A 14,188-nucleotide genomic window follows, 5' to 3' on the forward strand; every position below is an offset into this window, starting at 1 on the left:
TTTATCATTCTAGTTGCCCTTTTCTGCACTTTTTCCAAAGCTATAATATCCTTTTTAAGGTGTGGTGACCAGAACTGTACACAGTATTCCAAATGAGGTCACACCATTGATTTATATAGGGGCATTATGATATTGGCTGATCTGTTTTCAATACCCTTCCTAATAATCCCCAGCATAGCATTGGCCTTTTTTATTGCAGTCACACCCTGTTGCGACATTTTCAGTGAGTTATCTACTACAACTCCAAGATCTCTATCTTGGTCAGTCTCTGCCAGTTTGGACCCCATCAACGTGTATTTATATTTAGGATTTTGGCTCCAATGTGCATCACCTTGCACTTGGCCACATTGAACCCCATTTGCCACGCTGATGCCCACTCGCCCATCCTCGACAGATCCCTTTGGAGTGCCTTACAATCCTCCCTGGTTTGCACCACCATGAACAACTTTGTATCATTAGCAAATTTAGCCACTTCACTGCTTACTCCCAACTCCAAATCATTAATGAACAAGTTAAAAAGCATTGGACCGAGTACTGATCCTTGCGGTACCCCACTGTTTACCACCCTCCACTGAGAAAATTTCCTATTTATACTCACTCTCTGTTTCCTATTAATTAGCCAGTTTTTGATCCACAAAAGGACTTGTCCTTTTATCCCATGATTTTTGAGCTTACTTACATATTTTTGTCAGGAGATCCACATCTCAGTTCTTTTGAACTCTTGCATGTATGCCATCCGGGCCTGGTGATTTATCAGTTTTTCAGTTATCTATCAGTCCTAGGACCTCCTCTCTCATCACCTCAATCTGACTCAGGTCTTTCAACACCCCTCCCGAAGTCAGCGGTTCTGGAGTGGGGAAGCACTTCTCATCTTCCACAGTGAAGGCAGAGGCAAAAATGCATTCAGCTTCTCAGCCATTTCCCTATCATCGTTCACTACTCTTTTTACTCCTTGGTCATCCAAGAGCCCCACTGCCTCCCTGGCTGGTTTCCTGCTTCTAATGTATTTGAAGAAAGTTTTATTGTTGGTGTGCCGAGTTCTACATCTGGGTAACAAAAATGAGGAACATACATACTGGATGGGGGATACACTTCTGAGTAGCTGTGTGTGTGAACAAGATCTTGGGGTATGGGTCAACTGAAAGTTAATTATGAGTAGCCAGTGTGATGCAGTGACAAAAAAATGGCTAATGCAATCTTGGGGTGTATCAACAGAGGCATAACATCCAAATTGCAAGATGTCATAATCTTCCTGTACTCTGCATTGGTCAGGCTGCACCTGAAGTATTGTATGCAGTTCTGCAGGCCTCACTTCAAAAAGGAAGTGGACAGAATGGAATGGGTGCAGAGGAGACCGACAAGGATGACCGGGGGCCTGGAGACCAAGTCCTATGAGGAAAGGCTGAGAGACATGGGAATGTTTCGTCTGGAGAAGAGGAGGTTAAGGGGGGACGTGATTGCTCTCTTTAAGTATTTGAAGGGCTGTCACATAGAGGAGGGCAGGGAGCTGTTCCTGTTGGCAGCAGAGGGTTTAAATTAAGGGTGGGAAGGTACCGGTTGGATATTAGGAAAAAACGTTTTTACAGTAAGAGTTGTGCAACAGTGGAATCAGCTGCCCAGGAAGGTGGTGAGCTCCCCCTCACTGGCAGTCTTTAAGCAGCAGCTGGACAAACACTTGACAGGTATGCTCTAAGCTGATCCTGCATTGAGCAGGGGGTTGGACTAGATGGCCTGTATGGCCCTTTCCAACTCTGTGATTCTATGATTCTACGTAATACAAGTCTACAGGTAACTACTGACCTGTCAGCTTGACATCTACGCCTGGGAAGGTTTTAGAACAAATGATCAAACAGTCAGCCCTTGAGCATTTAGAAAGGTTGGCTGTGATTACTAAGACCCAGCACGTGTTTCTCAAGAGCAAGTTATATCAGACTAACTTTATCTCCTTTTTTGAAAAAGTTACTAACTCATTGGATCAGGGGAATGCTGTGGACATAGTTTATCTTGATTTCAGTAAGGCCTTTGATAAGGTTCCACATGATATTCTTGTTGACAAGTTGGTAAAATGTGGTTTGCATCCTATTACTGTTAGGTGGATTTGTATTTGGTTAACAGATCGCACCTGGTTCATTGTCTTCTTGGAGAAGAGTGTCAAGTGGAGTGCCTCAGGGATCTGTTCTGGGCCCTGAACTGTTCAACATATTTATAAATGATTTGGGTGAAGGAATACAGGTGATGCTCATTAAATATGCACATGATACTAAATTGGGAGGGGTAGTAAATGCAGTAGAAGGCAGAATCAAGATACAGGATGATCTTGACAAGCTGGAAAACTGGGCTAAAACTAACAAAATGCATTTCAATAGAGATAAATGTAAAGTTCTGCATTTAGGCAGAAAAAAAATCAAATGCATAATTATAGGATGAGGGCCCATAGCTACAGCAAGGCGTCTCGGGGCCCGGCCCCCTGACTTCCTGGTATGCAGCCTAGGCCCCCTGACTCTCTGGGCCACCCAGAGAACTCCCCACCACCGCTGCCACCACCACCCCTTCCCTTTCCCTGGCTGCCAGCAGCCCAGCAGGCCTCTCCTTGCCTTTTCCCATGGCTGCTGCGGCCACTGGGGGTGGGCAGGTGCTGGGGTCAGGGCACTGGGGAGGAGTGGGACACCAAGATCCACAACAGGGGTGGCTCCTCTTCTTTGTCCTCCTCCTCGGCTGCCTTGGGAGTTGGGACAATGAGGGGGCCAGTTGCTGCTCCATCAGCAGCAGCGGCAGAGAGAAGGCCCCCACATGGGCCATGGCAGTGGCTGCTGCTGCTTCCTGGGCCTGTCCTATCACACAGAAGAGTTAACAGGCAGGCAGGCAGGCAAAGAGTCTGAACTCTCTCCCACACCCACTCGGGGGGGGGGACAGTGAGGGATCCATGCTGGCTGGCTCTTCCTTCCTGCCAAGCGGCTCTACAGGTACAAAGGGGGGACTTCTCTCGCACACATTTTGCATGGGGAGAGGCACTTTGCACAGCCAGCCCAGCACCCTGTGTGCAGCATGCCTACCCCACTCCTTGTCCTGCTGCTTTTGTGCACCTTTCTGACTCACCTGCTGCTCATGGCTTGCAAGCTTCTCTGTCGCTGCTTTGGCACCTGAGGGCCCACCTGACTTCTCAGATTGTCTGATGCTGAACTGGGGCAGGCCTTTCCCCTTCCCCCAGGACCTGATCCTTTTAAGTGAGGATGCTTGAGATTGAACCTGGGACCTTCTGCATCCAACCACCACATTCAAAGACCAGTTGGGGCAGGGGCCAGCCAGTGTACATGAGTTTTTTAAATTTTTATTTCAGTGCCTCCTGACTTATTTAAAGCCCCCCCGATTTTTAAAAAAAATCCTGGCTATGGACCTGCTTGTCTTTGCAGTAGTACTTGCATAAAGGATCTGGGGGTCTTAGTGGACCATACACTGAACATGAATCAGCAGTATGATGAGGTGGTAAAAAGGCAAATGCAGTTTTGTGCTGCATCAACAGAATTATAATATCCAGGTATTGCTTTACTCTGCTCTAGTTAGACCTCACAGAGTATTGTGTTCAGTTTTGGGCACTGCAATTTAAGAAGGACGTTAACAAGTTGGAACGTGTCCAGAGAAAAGTAATGTAGGTGGTTAGGGATCTGGAGACTAAGTCCTATAAGGAAAGGTTGAAGAAGCTGGGTGTATTTAGCCTGGAGAGGAGACCACTGAGAGGTGATATGATAGCCATCATCAAGTATTTGAAGGGCTGCCATATACAGGACGGAGTCAAGTTGTTTTCTGTTGCCCCAGAAGGCTGGACTAGAACTAATGGAATAAAATTAAATTGAAAGACTTTTCAGCTAAACATCAAGAAGATCTTTCTGACAGAGTGATTCTTCAGTGGAACAAGCTTCCTTGGGGAGTAGTGGGCTCTCGTTCTTTGGAAGTTTTAAAACAGGGGCTAGATGCCCATCTGACAGCAATGCTGAGGCTGTGAATTTAGGCAGACCATGAGAGGGAGGGCAGGAAGGGATGAGCCAGTGTTCGACTCTTCTGGCCCTTTCTTACATGCCCAGGGTAATCCTGATTGCCACTTTGGGTTCAGAAAGGAATCTTCCTCCAGCCCAGATTGGCCAGGGATCCTGGAAGTTTTTTTGCCTTCCTGTGGGTACAGAGCAAGGGTCACTGGGACAATGGAGGGAGGGGAGGTAGTTGTAAATTTCCTGTGTTATTCAAGTGGTTGGACTAAATGACCCCTGAGGTCCGCTCCAGCTATATGTTTTTAAGTGGGGAACTCAAAGGCAGGCACCTCATTCCCCCCCCCCCCCCGAAAAAAAACGTATCACTCTCTCCACACTATTTCTTCTCTCCTCCATTTTATCCTCACAACTACTCTGAGAAGTAAGTTCACCTATTGACCAATCCTTGGTTTCCCAGATTCCTAGTCTGACACTCCAAGAACTACACCAAATTGTCTTTCATAGAGTGGCTGCTGCTGATCAGTAGCAAGCAGCCAGGCCTGGGTGAGTTATGCAAGTCACAAGTCATGATAACAAGTCACCCAGGGGTTGCTTCCAGGCTTCACCCTGATGAGTCCTCCCTTAAAGGCTAACAACACCCTGGAAAGGACCTACCTTTTGCTGATAGAAACCTAGTCGTGAAGACTCATTAACACTGTTGTGGCTGCCTAGTAACGGCTACTAAGAACATTCATTTCTTAAAGCTACAGATGCTGCTTCTATTATTTTAGGTGCTTTTAACCCGATAGTGTATATTTTTAGATGTCAGGTTTTTCTTCAAACCTGGGATTTTTTCAGGTTTGTAAAAAGTTCCATCTTGTCTGTTCTTGCCTGCAGTCTCTGGATTAGTATCCACAGATTTGCCATTTTGAGAATTAGATACACTGATATTTACCATTTCTACACAAGATTCTTGATAACTCTTTTGAGATTCTGGTATGAGAGAGAATGATTGCATGCTGTTTTTAGGTTTTTAATTACCCTATTGTCCTGCAATAACTACCTTTTAAAATATGCCCTACAGTTATATCTTAAATTGAACTGGAATCTTCAAAAATCAAAATGGATCTCATAAGATATGTCAGTACTTTATGTATGTATATGTCAGATATAAATTTGTTGCTTTCTGATAAGAAATTATAAAACACACATCCTATTGTAATTCTGCAATTTTTTCAAAGTTCAGGAAAAAATGAATTTAATTCCTGCACGTGTAATGAAGTGAGACTTCGCACACTACTATTTGTTTCAACTGGCTAAAATAAGACTTATTTGATTATGGCAGTCACTGTTCCAAGGGTATACTCATGTGCCAATTGTTGATCTGAACAATCACCTAATTTGTTATATTACATGAATTTGTCTTTATTATGCACAAATAATGGAAAAAATTGTCATTAACCAGAAAGCCATTAAAAACTATTCAAGCTGTCAACTGTATAATAATTCAAAGTTATCTGAAGAGGCAGATGAAATTTGATAGTGGTTAACCATGTAAGCATGATGAATAGGTACCTCTAGTAGAAGACATATTGCTATAACTGACTCCTCCTCCTCCACAGCCACAGACAGTCGATCTTTTGAAATATCAGAACCAACAAATAAAATCTGCTGAATTTAACAAGGTAAGAAAGGGATTTTTTAAAAAAATCACATTCTTTTCTCCACAATACTGGAAACAAATAACTACTACTTCTCAATCCTTTTTAGATTGTGTCATGGATTTTTTAAAGTCAAAATGGCTATCAGTTTTGCTGTCATTATAATCAATAGTCACCACGCTTTTTCATATTTCAAGTATGAATCATGTTGCAGAATTATTCCATTAAAAGCAGATATTACATACAAAAATCATACGTGTAAATAAATCAATATTTTATTGTACTAGAACAAACCCCAACATAGCACAAAACCGCAGATGGTTATGTTGGATCCATTGGGGAAAAATCGAAAAGTAATAGTAGCATAATTATTTCAATAGTAACTTAGGAAAATGTCACAAACTAGTACACAAGAACCTCTGGGAATTGAAACATTTCAACAACATGTCCAAATGTATAAATCTTCCTTCATTTCAGTAAGCCCAAATACAGTTGCCAGCAGTGGGAGGTTGTTGCTTAACATTTAGCTTGGCAAAGCAATGTGCTCCACTTAAATAAAAATTGGAGTAAACTGAGCTTTTTGCAAAAAAAAAAAAGCAGGGTTTTTTTATTCCTGTGCCCAATCCCATACTTGTAAATCCAATGGAAATTCTAAAACCTTCTCCACAATTCCTTTTAAAACCTGTGAAACCTTATTTTAGGGTTGCCAACCTTCAGGAGAAGCACAAAGGTCTCCTAGAATTACAACTGATCTCCAGATAGGTGTGCCAGTCCCCAGGTCCAGGCGGGGGATCCGCCAGTTTCTGGGGCTTCTCCCCGCCGCAAACCAGTTGGCTATCAAGGGAAACCGCAGCCCTAAAAAAAACAACCCCAGAGTTTTGCCCAAATACCAGAGCATCCCCGAACACAATGATGTCACTTCTGAGTGACATCATGTCCAGGACATCACGTGATGTCCCCACCCCCCAAACCAGAACTTTATTTTCTAACTCAGCTATCTCGAAAAATAGGCAACAGTGGCTATGTGGCCTGATAAAGAGTTTTGTGCTTTCAGTTGGGAGACTGGTGTTATTCCTGTGCAGTGAATAGTTGTTCATCACTCATTGCCCAATAGACAAAAGGAGTTAAAAAAATCTGCACCTGCCAGAGTTCTTTTTGGATTCCTGTCAGCGAGTATATATATGTAACTTGATCATAAGAATAGGGGTCATTTCCTGCAGGAGCGCACAGGAGCAGAGCACCCCCCCAATAGCTAGCAATCCAAAACAGTACAGTGGAGCCTGACCGGTGGATGTTGCCTTCTGACACACTTCCGGTGATGTCAGGGGGTGTGACATACGCAAATAAGTTATGCTAATGAGCTCCTGCACCTCTTTTTCTATGAAATGACCCCTGCATAAGAATATGAGCTGGCAAACATGGTGAAATATAATCAATCCTGGGATTAACATATAAAGGACACTCGAAAAGAACATGTGCAATCCTGTCAATCTTACCTAAAGAACAGAGGCAGATTTGTTCTGAGTAAGGTAAATATATGAGCCTTCCCTTCATAACTGCTGAAGAATAGGTATTTATTCTGGCCAGAATGAAAGCTCGTAAAAGGCTTTGGGAAGACAACAAGTATAGTAAGGAAGAGATTTCAGAAAGGGAATACCAAAAAAACGGGATGATCAGGTGCAGTGTGTCCTAAAAGCAGAGCTTCAGTGATCAATTATTTTTACACAATTTCTTACCAAAGCAAATGTTGCATGAAGGCCCAGGTCCTGGATGGAATCAAAGTTAACATTGGCCCCTGCCACATGGCAGGGAAAAGACGGGGTGAAGCGCGGCTTTTAAAAGCCGCGCCAAAAAAGAAACGCCGCGGCGGGAGCCCACGGATCCCGGTAGCCGCGCTCCGTTGCTCCCCGGCACGATCAGATGCCGGGGAGGAAGATATGAGTCGGAGGGGGAGGCTGCTGAACTGCGCATGCTCGAGCATGCGCAGTACAGCAGGGGGCCGGGGATGCGATGGCGGCAAGACGCGCCGCCGATCCCACAGCCAGGATGAAGCGGACCAACCAGATGAACCACCGAAGGTAGGTGGTTCATCTTTGACGCGCTTCATTGGGGGAAGGGCCAGATTGGAGGCGGGAGCGCGACACCAGGCAGATGTTGGCGTGGGATCGCGCCCATTTGATGCGCTTCCAATCCGGCCCGCTCCCGGTCCAAACTGCCTCGTATGAACGGGGCCATTGAGGGCCAAAAGATAGTCTTAAACCATACTGATATAAAAGGGTCCTCTTTCAAGAGTGCCGGATAGCACTTACTGCTCAAATTTAGCTTAATAAATAGTTTAAATGCTTGTAACCATGCCCTTGCCTCAAGGGAAGGTTGGCCACGTTCTGAACCAAGAGCCACAGCTGCTACACAATGAGGAACATTTAGTAATTTTCTCAAGCAGAATAAAAGAAGATAGCCAATATTTTAATTTACCAAAAAAATCCTTATGGCTACTCCACAGAGAATAATTGGGACAACTTTTAAGTTAAAAACTTGAACAGCACCTGAAATTTAGTTCCCACCATTGTTTTGGGAAAAAAGTTAATATGCTTACAACACAGGCATTTGCTTTTTCCTGTTATCAGTGACTGATGTGGTCCCCATTTTAGATTGGATGAAAAAAGAATACCCAAATATGAAAATTCCTTCATTCGTTGGATTTTCTTCAGCATTCAGAATCCATTTGGACACTACAGGATTTCTTATTTTGGAGAAGACAATTAACATTAGATTTCTGGTACTTTATTTTCAGGTAGTTTATTTTCTCTCCCTGTCTCCTCAGGTGTTACATTCTACCAAAGTGTGAGGTGCTGCACAATTGCTCTACTTCAGCTAGAGCTATTAGCATAAATAAGCACTAGAGTACTGTGCTATTGGAGTTTGATGGCTCATTCTCCTGCCCCCCTCCTTTATCCCAGTTACAAGTTTGCAGTCAGGTTCAAATTCACAACCCACAATATGGCCCCAGTAGCTGAAATATTGGGAGGAGAATTTTATGATGGAGGGCAGTTCTCTACAATCCACAAATGCTTTTTTGCACTGTGCTCAGGCTGCTGGTCCTTGGTTACCATTTCACCTAGCACTGATGAACAAGGCAGAATGCCTGACACTTGAAAACTTCTTCATCTGGAAGTATCCTAAATTTTCAACTCATCCTTTTTTCCATTCAGCAATTTTAAAATAATACTTTGAAGATAAAGTTGCCCAAAGAAAGAACTGAAGGGGTTTATTACAGCTATTATGCATTCCTATATGAACTTTAAAGCAGAATGCTAATTTCAAGTTATCAAACATTTTGCTGGAAAACCGAACAGGCAATTATTTTTCCATTATATTCCAATGTTACTAATTTTCAGACAGACTATTTTGGGGTACTTTAATTCAAGAGGTCTCAGCATTTATATTAAGGAAACAGATTTAACCTCTCCAAGCAAATATATAATGTAGCAGTTCAATTGGACCAGACAATAAACCTAACTGTACAATTCTCTGAAAAACAATTTCTGTTGCTAGCTGAGCATTGATGGTTTATTTGTAATATTATTATTCTAAATGCTAGGAAAAAATAATTCTGCTTTAATTTTATTTCCAAGAATTGAGTCCAAACTATGTGATAAATAAATTATATATTACATGTGTTAAAAGGCTACTGCACCATTCCATTTCTGTAATTATATATTCATGGTTAGAACGTTGTATTCTATAAACATAATACCATGACTGATAACTGATGGATTCTATCAAAATTTTTATCATGGGATTCTATGTGAAGGAGGGTGATTGTATTCATCAGAGCACCAAGAATGATTGATTAATTTCTTCTTCATGTACATAAATGCATTCAGATTCTGTTTGAATTGTTTTGATACGAGCTCAGTGTGTTCTTGCTTGCTGACAGAGGAGGCTAATTCAGACAGATTTTCCATTATGTGTATATAAATTAAAACTGCAGCATAGGTATATAACTATTTGCCCATTTTCTTATTTACATATTATTTCCATAATGGAGAAAAGTGAAATTTGCTTAAAAGTATACACACTTCTGTATGAGATCTGCTTCTATAAATTGTGATCTTGCGGCAATATCAATCAACACAGAAATTTACCCACCGCATCTGCCTTCCAAAACTATGCAATTCTGTAACTAAAAATCAATTCTTATTCTTATAAATACATAAATAACAAAAGTCCCTATACTGAGTTTTCTATACATCTCAGTCCTTGCTATGGCACAGTAACACCACTGTACGGTAGCAGTCCTTCCTAGCACAAAACACTTAGTGGAAGCCTTCACTTGCAGCACCCTAAGTACCCTTCGGATTCATAGGAATGGAGACCAATACAAACATGCCAAATGCAAATCAAATATAAAAGCGATAGAGGGATTTAGGGATTTCCGCTTGTTAGGAACATACAAAACTTTAAAAAACATTGAACATGTACAAGGGACTCCATTTATATGACAAATAAACTACATATTCTTAAAGACTAAGAATGTCTCATATTTGTTGTTCTGCAGCTTTCTACCATTGGGTAGAAAGCTGCAAAATATCCTTAACAAGGAGACACCTAATACCAATATTTTTCTGTTTGGTGCTACACAGATACATTGCATGGATTATCTAGGTCTTTTATCTAAGAGGATTACAGGATAAATGGATAAAAATGCACTCCAGTAAAATGAAATTGAATTTTAAGAGGATGCAGAAATTGCTTACCAGACTAATTTCTTACACTGGGGAATTTATTTTGTTTAAAAATAGAAACAAAAAAATGTTGAGTTTAAAAGTACATTAAAAGCCAACTTACTGTTCACAGTATGAATTCTATCTTCTTCTCTTTCTGTCAAAACACTGTGTTTCTGTAAGAAAACAAAATGAATGTAATTACCAATAAAGTTAGATCATTCCACAAGAGTAGCAGTATTGGATCATATATTACCAATAAAGTTAGATCATTCCACAAGAGTAGCAGTATTGGATCCAAGTCCCAGAACCATTTTGGACAAGGCAAAAATTACTCATCTAGGGTTGATTCTGAAAACAAGAGAGTCAGAAATAGCTAGAAACAAGGAGGGGGACCCGCGATACTCCATGGGAGAAGGAAGCAGCCACAGGTGAGCCTTCTCCCCTGCCCCCCCGTCCCTGGCACCCACAGCGAGGCCCGTGCCCCTCCAAGCTTCCTCCTTCCCCTAGTGGCAGAAGCGGTGGTGAGGTCTTATTGGCCCACCAAACTTTCTCCCTCCCCCCCGGCGGTGGCAGCAGCAGCGAGGCCTCACTGGCCCGCCAAGCTTTCTCCTTTCCCCTCCCCCCTCAGTAGTAGTGGTGGCGAGGCCTCGCTGGCCGAGGGCTGAGTAGCTTACAGCCACCGGCAAGCCAAGCCTTCTCCCCCTCCCCCCCCCCTGGTGATGTCAGTGGCGGCAAATCCATTCTAAGAGCATTCCCTGCACATGCGCAGGGGATGCTCTTTTACTTTTTGGGAGATTTAATTATTCCCCCTAATTTTTTTACAGTTTTCAGATTTTTCTGCACACCTGGGCATTGCCCCATATGCACAGAAAAATCTCCCTGCCCCCCAGGTGCCCCCGATGTGCAGATTTAGATATCCGCACACAGGGGGCGCCTTGGCAATTAGATATATAGATGGAAGTAGTGGGAAGACAGAACATTTAATATGCTTGCCAAGAAGTAGGGATGCTTCTCCCCACCAGCTCTCATTGCCTGCTGCTGCTCCTGCATCTGGTAGGAGGGGGGGAAATCACTAGTGGCATGATGATGTTACATGACTTCTGTGAAAAACCTGGAACTGACATCACTCCACTCTAGAAATCACTGGAAACTGTATGGTTTTACTGTAGAGTTTCCAGTGATTTCTAGAGTAGAATGATTGTCCAAAAGTGACATAACACATTAACAACTCTATGTCACTTTCCCTCACACTCCCACTAGTTGCCAAAAAAAGTATTACTTTATTAATCAGGTAAGCTTAAAAACTCAGTTCCTAGTATTTACACTAGGGCCTGATTAATCTTTAGGGTATATTCGATATTTTCTACTATTTAGGAGAAATTCTTCTCTCTCTCTCATGGTCCGCCTTCAGTAATGAAGTTTGTTGGCTTTAAACGTATTTATTATGTTGTTTAAGTGTTGTAAGTCACTGCGAGACCCTCTCGGTAAGCGGCAACTAATAAAATCTAATAAATAAAAATTAATAATAATAAATACCTGCTTCAGACCAGAGTTTACACTATATGGAATGACATTCAGCAATCTTCTACCAAGAACTAAAATTAAAGTTATAATGTCATGGGTATTGCTAGTTATTTCCAAATCTGCAGTATGTTAAAATGACAAGTAAAACAATGCATCAACTTTGATTGTGAAAATCTGACCTAAGATCTAACAGGCTAGAGATGACAAAGAGGGTCACTATGACATGCACTTTGATAGGCAATAGCCAGATTTCTCAAATGCCTTAAGATTAGTGAGATGGTTGTAGTTGTTTCTGATTAGCTTTGGATGAAAGGTCAATAGGCTATTATTAAAGTGCTTATGCTTCAGTATTCAAGACATATATCCCCAGCAGGATAATAAAGCACAAATGATCATGCAGATATCATTACTCCTGGTTACTACATTTTTCAAAGGAGATAAAATTGGCTCAATTTTTCCTTGTTAATATTTATTTTTGGTTATTACTGTAGATGGTTGTCTGAAATATTAAAGCTAATTAGTTGATTTTATAAGGCTTAACATTGTTTATATTTTGGTCCTCTTAGTGGCTTACAAAAATAAAATAAACAGCAATATTAATTCAAACACTGTATCTACACAATTCTCAAAACATTCAAGGTATAAACCATGATATACAGATTTAACTACATATCCATGATTTCAGAAAGTCTTGTGAAAGAGAGGTGTTTTCATCATTTTTCTACTTAGATGGAGCTTAGTGGGCTTTCCTAGAAAAGGACTTCTACAAAGATGGTGGTACTACCAAAATGGCTCTATTTTGCCAATGATGGTGATACAGAAGCCAAAGTTGGGACCTACTCGTTGATCTGAATTCACACAGAAGTTCACACAGCAGTTTTTGGATTTATGGTAGAGTCATGGGAACTACTCCATAGTTTTAGCAGAAAGCTCTCTTTGTTAAAACCACACACATTCTATTTCCTATACAGTCAAGATGAATCACCTCATCACTCTAGAACAAATTTAGAGTCCATTGGCACCTTTAAGACTAACAAACTTTTATACTAGGTATGAGCTTTTGTGCGTATGCACACTTTTTCCAATACATTGGAATAGTAGGTAAGGTTCAAACTTATAGACAGGGGCTATATATAAGTTTATATAAGTTATTTTGTTGTTGTTGTTCAGTCACACAGTCGAGTCCGACTCTTTGCGACCCCATGGACCAGCTCCCGCTAGGCCCTCCAGTCTTCCGCCGTCCTCTGAAGTTTGCTCAACTTCAGGTTCGTTGCATCTATGACACTGTTTAACCATCTCATCCTTTGCCGTCCCCATCTTCTTTGACCTTCAATCTTTCCCAGCATCAGGGACTTCTCTAGTGAGTGCTCCCTTCTCATTTGGTGGCCAAAGTATTTGAGCTTCAGTTTCATTATCTGGCCTTCCAGGGAACAGTCAGGGTTGATTTCTTTTAGGATTGACTGATTTGATCTTCTTGCAGTCCAAGGGACTCTCAAGAGTCTTCTCCAGCACCATAGTTCAAAATAATCTATTCTTCGGCGCTCGGCCTTCCTTATAGTCCAACTCTCACAGCCATATATGACTACTGGGAATACCATTGCTTTGACCATGCAGACTTTTTTTGGCAGGGTGATGTCTCTACTTTTTATCATGCTGTTTAGGTTCGCCATCACTTTCCTCCCAGGGAGCAGGCGTCTTTTAATTTCATGGCTGCTGTCACAGTCTGCGGTGATCTGGGATCCCAGGAATAGCAATAATGGCCCATAATGTTTTTAGAATTTTTGTAGCTGAGAAAAAACAAACATTATTGTGACTGATACCTAAGCTGATAGACTTAAACTTCCTGATAAGTTCTACTTCTACAATGTCATACCAGAGTCTCTGAAGTTCTTTGTTGAATAACAGTGTCAAGGCCTATGCTAGCCCATCCAGTGCTTGGAACAGGACTCCTTGGAAGAAGAAGAGTTCCCTCATGCTCCCTACTATGCCTAAAGCTTCATGTGTTGTAGAAGTTCCAGGGGAAGCCCCCCTGCTTTCTTTCCTGTTCTCTTGCAACCAACAGACCAGGAACACCCTGAGAGGACCTGTCCCTCTCCTGTACCTCTAGAATCTCCCCCCAAAACCAGCAACAAAGAAGGCAGAGGGCCAGAGCTGAAGCCTGGACTGGGTGGAGTAGTGCCTACTGGACACTTCAGGACATCCCACAGTGCAGTCTCTCTCAGGAGGAAGATGCAGCTCTTTAGAACAGGATTAGGAACATAGCCCTGGCTACAGGAAAGGGTGGTGCTCTCGGTTCCCTATATAATCCCAC

Source organism: Gekko japonicus, unplaced genomic scaffold, assembly GCF_001447785.1.
Source record: "Gekko japonicus isolate JY-2015 unplaced genomic scaffold, Gekko_japonicus_V1.1 scaffold118, whole genome shotgun sequence".
Lineage (NCBI taxonomy): Eukaryota > Metazoa > Chordata > Lepidosauria > Squamata > Gekkonidae > Gekko > Gekko japonicus.